The 5193-nt window shown below is 35.2% G+C and overlaps 1 long non-coding RNA gene across 2 annotated transcripts; it reads left to right on the forward strand.

Annotated features, from left to right (window-relative positions):
- On the forward strand, positions 2487-4959 carry LOC107621669. 2 transcript variants are annotated; one of them, XR_001615883.2, is made up of 6 exons: positions 2487-2894; positions 3096-3894; positions 4177-4362; positions 4437-4565; positions 4643-4720; positions 4907-4959. It is a non-coding gene; the product is annotated as an uncharacterized LOC107621669 (long non-coding RNA). The 2 variants fall into 2 exon arrangements; XR_002356109.1 differs by having other exon boundaries at positions 2487-2835.

Here is a 5193-nt window from a genome sequence, read left to right on the forward strand (position 1 = left end):
GCATAAAACCTCACGAAATTGCATTAATTCATACATGGTTGATTAAATCAAAGGAAACATGAAAATCTACCCAATTGGCTTGCTTATGGCTCAAGAAAGTGCATAATTCAGTTGAAAACAAAAGAAAAAGGCTAGTGAAACTAGGCTAAGATGACTTGTCATCAGGTATCATAAACATTCATTCATTCAAAACTCCATAATTAAATTCATTTCTCATAACTTTTCTTCCCTATCTCATACCCGGAGTAAGTGGACGTCGCCACTGCCTACTATCCGGGGCCACAATCACTTTTACATACTTCTTGTTCATAATTCATACCTCTCAAACTTTCTTCATCTCCAAGTTACTACTCTTCCCTAAGTTTTACTCACCACTTAATATACAATTGAGGTTTAGGGGTTAAAAAGGGAAAATAAAGGTTTAGATGTTCGAAAATTAGCTTTAAAACACAAAACTTATGTTTGCTAAAATAGGGGCCACGTGTACGCATCAGCCACGCGTACGCATGGGCGTACATTTTCCCATGCTCGTGCACGCAAGCTCCTTGCTCGCGTACGTGAGATGCTCAACCCGAAAAGGTTGGTCGCGTCGCGTATAGTGGTCACGTACGGAAGCTATATAGAACAGCAAAAATGCTGAATGCTGCAGAATTTCATCCTTGCCCTCCGAACTTCTGACGCGCATAACTTTTTCATTTTAAAACATCTTCAAATCGTTCTTTGAACGGTATAAACTTCATGGACCCATTTTCATATGAAACAAATTTGAAACAATTTGGGGGTCCGGTAGCCGAGTTATGGCTCGCGAAGTTCGGCCAAAAATTAGTTTGTTACAAAATCTTTCCAACCTCTATTTTCACATAACATAAGTCACTAGCCATATTCACTCAACAATACCCTGCACCAAATCATACTAAAATAATAACAACACAGCCCCTCAACCCACATTCTACCACAACCAACTTCACTTCAATGTAGATGACTTTAACCCAAGATTTTCAATTGTACCTAATACAATTACCAATTATTCAATACTCATATATATCCTTAATCAACATTGCCATTTATCATCAACCAAAACATCATTTATCAATCATTTTTCATCAACAAAACCCACATCCACAATCATGAATCATTAATCATTCAAACATCATCAAATATCTTCTCAATGTCCACTAAAATTACAAAAAAACATGTTTCAAAGTCATGATTCAACTTATCCTAGGTCATCTAGCCTAAGTTTTCACAAAACATTATATATTAAATACGAGAAACCTAAATCATACCTTGGCCGATTCCTCGTAAAACCCGGAACATCACAATTTTTCACCATTCCACGACACCCAAATTTCCAAAGTCTCACCAAATGGGTCTCCGGCTCCCCAGAGTCCAATACCAAGTTTCCAACACCGCCAATTTGTTTCCAAAATACACAATCCAAACTAATTTCATAAATTAACGCTAAAATTACCATAGGATTCACTAATTAGATAACTTGACAAGGATTAAACATTTCTCACCTTTCCAATGGAAGAATTGAGCCAAAACCCAGCACATCCACTAAGTGAACTTGATCATAAACATCAAAATTAACAAAATCTCAATACCTCAATCCATAGGATTTTCGAAATTGGGGCAGGAGTAAATCGAAACTAAAAGTGACTTCCTTACCTAATTAAGTACTGAGCTTTATAGAGCTCGATGCTGCGGTCGAGTGGCCGCAAACGGTGCGGCGATTGGAGCTCCGGATCAAAAGTTACGGTGAATTGAAATTGGAATTTAACTTTGTGTTAGGGTTTGCATTGCTCTCCCTTGGCTGAACTTGTTCAGCATGTTTCAACGTGCATGATGGAGAAATGAGCTGATGCTCATTTGTACTAATGAATTGGGTTGGGCCCAGTTCAATCGGTTCGGCTCAATCTTAGGCCAAATCCTTTAAAATTAGTGTCAAAATTCTTATTTTAATTAGTTCTACCTCACTAAATCATAAAATTCTATTTTATAATTTATTTGATTAATAATTAATTTATTAACTAATTATTCACTAATTACTCAGGGTTTACATATGTTGGTGGCTAAATCGATCGTTAAATCGGTTGCTAAGTGTTAACATAGTGACCGATTTAGCGACCAACTATAAAATACTGGTTTTAAAGCATTCGGTCACTAAATTGGTTGCTATTTTATAATATAGCGACCGAATTAGCAACCGACTTAAAAATATGTTGATAAAATAGTTGGTCGCTAATTCAGTCGCTAAGATAGCAGTCACTAAATCGGTTGCTAAGGATTAATATAGCTATCGATTTTAGCGACCAATTATAAAATCTTTGTATTAGAGCAGTTGGTCACTAAATCGATCGCTATTAGCGACCGAATTTGCGACCAACTAAAAAATAAAAGTTACAAATTAATTAGTTGCAAAATCAGTCACTATTTTAAATAATAGGACTAGATTTTAAAATAAATTAAAAAACCATCACTTTTCAGTTTTCAACCCTAACCCTAAGCTCTCTCCTCATACACGTCCCTCTCACTGCCTCCCTCATTCTCCGGCGGAGTGGAGAGAGAAGTCACTTTCCGTCGAGTCCTGCTTAGAGCCTGTTCTGCTCGCCCCCTCAGCTCTGTGATCTTCACCACCGCCATTCTCAGCTCTTTCTTCTTTGATGCTAACTCACTCGGCAATTCTGCACCCACAGCCACCACTGCGATTTCACCATTCTTGTTCTTCATGTTCATTCTCACTTCTTCAGATTTAGATCTAGTTCCAGATTCGATCCTTGTTATCATATTCAATTCGCCCTAGGAATCTTAATTTTCATGTTCTTCGTGAATGTCAATCTGTGCTCCTAAAATTGTGATTTCAGTAATGTGATCTCCACCTATGATTCAAGGTCTCTCTCTTTATACATGTTCAATTCAGTTTTCACCTTCTGTAATTCGCCGATGTAGGTTGAGAGTCGAGTTCAATGGCTCGATATATATATATATATATATATCCATTATATTTTATGACATTCCAATCAAAATTTGCTTTACTTCCAGAATAATTTGAAATGTTGAAGTTTAAGTTCGTTATTTTCTTGTTTCTTCAGATCCTTGCAAAGAGAGACATGGACCTTGTTACTTCTCAAGCATGGTTATTAGAAAGTGCAGAGTTGGTGGAAAAACTTTGTATTTTATAGACCTATGCGTGTCGGCTCTCTTTTTATAAGGAAAAAGAAGATGCTACGCTAGTAAAATCGAAAATTTGAATGGATCTGCTTACAATCAAATTAAAGTTGCTTTTTATAGTGAACAATTAAGCTTGCAATGAACAATATGTTGTGAAATTTGGGAAAAAGTATTTGCTCTTTTGATGTGTAGAAGTATATTACAGCGTAGAAGTTTATTTAAGTTGATTTGGCTTTTAAAGTTTTTTATTCTGTTACTGCATTGAATATAGAATTTAATTTTGATTCACTGGTAAAACCGTTTTACATGTACATCTAACGACATGTCAATAAAAATAGTTACCTTTATGTTGATGGAGTGAATGATTATTCAAAAGAATGGATGTAATTTAATGACTGTGTAAAATTAACCTCATCAAATATAACCTCTCTAGGTTGTTAGATACTTGAATTTTGAAGTATGGCGATATTTGCTCTGTGTTTTTTCTCCTCTTTTTATTGAATTTGACAAATATATAGATAAAGTTATTTTGAAATATGTAAGTTGGTTATAAGATATTTCCTGTGCTGCTTCTGTCCTCTTGTAAGAAAATGCAAAATTGATCAATAACAGGTCTCGAAAATGAGCATTCAACATAAAATCCCGTCAGAGTATACCTGTATGGTGCTTGTGGAGAACAGTGATGGGAAGAAGGCACCTGAACCAATGCTAATTAAGAGGGTATAACTAATAGCTACTCTTTTTTTTCTTATTATTTTTTGGCCTTGAGCATCGTATATCAGTCACAAGATTGTCTTTATGTGTTTGCATATTTGTATCATTTTATTATCAAATATTTACTTTCTAATTCTCTCATTTTAATATATGGTTTGCTTCATTTTTGCAAATAACTTGGTTTCTATTAAAAAATGTTAGTCTCCAATAATTTTGTGTGACGACAAACATATATTTGGTTGAGTTTAAAAACTTAAAAATTATTCGATGAATGTTTTATTTGTGCAGGTCCATATTAGAATTTTTGGTGACAAAAAAGGCTAAGCTATTCAACAACTCATGGAGCAAACAATAAAAAAAGTGCTGCAGCTATTATATGTGTTTGTTGTTATTTAAGAGGGATTAGTAATCATTCAGATACTTGCGGACGCTTTGCCTAAAATTGTTTCTTATGTTTTGATCAACCGTCATGAGGTTCGTCAGTCACTAATTTAGAGTTTAAGGTTTAAATTTACAATATATATTGAATTAGTATTGATCATTTCCAGGAGCTAATTCCGCTAATCATATGTGCAATCGAGAACCATCCAGATAGCAGCACTCGCGATTCCTTGACTCATACATTGCTTAACTTGATCAAGCGCCCTGATGAACAACAAAAAAGAATAATAATGGAGGTTGGTTTTATTACATTTCTTAGGATTTTCAAGCACGCTGTTCATCAATGCAACATAATTCTTTCTTATCATTTCAGGCATGTGTTAGCCTTGCAAAGAATGTGGGAGAGATGAGAATAGAAACAGAATTGCTTCCTCCTCAATGTTGGGAACAAGTACATATATCATGCCTTGATTTGTTTCAAGTTTCTCTAGTTTGTTGATGAGCGGATAATTTATACGCTTTTTGGCATTATTTTTAGTATATTTTAGTTAGTTTTTATTATGTTTTTACTAGTTTTTATTCAAAAATTATATTTCTGGACTTTACTATGAGTTTGTGTATTTTTCTGTGATTTCAGGTATTTTCTGGCTGGAATTGAGGGACCTGAGCAAAAATTTGATTCAGAGGCTGAAAAAGGACTGCAGATGCTGTTGGATTCTGACCTCCCTGCACTCGAAGTAGATTGTTTGGAGCTACAGAAGCCCAATTGGTGCACTCTCAATTGCGTTAGAAAGTAGACATCCTGGGCTTTCCAGCAATATATAATAGTTCATACTTTGCCCGAGATTTGATGGCCCAAACTGGCGTTCCAAGTCAGTATAAAAATTCTGGCGTCAAAACGCCAGAACTGGCATAAAAGCTGGA

This window comes from Arachis ipaensis, chromosome B10, assembly GCF_000816755.2.
Source record: "Arachis ipaensis cultivar K30076 chromosome B10, Araip1.1, whole genome shotgun sequence".
Lineage (NCBI taxonomy): Eukaryota > Viridiplantae > Streptophyta > Magnoliopsida > Fabales > Fabaceae > Arachis > Arachis ipaensis.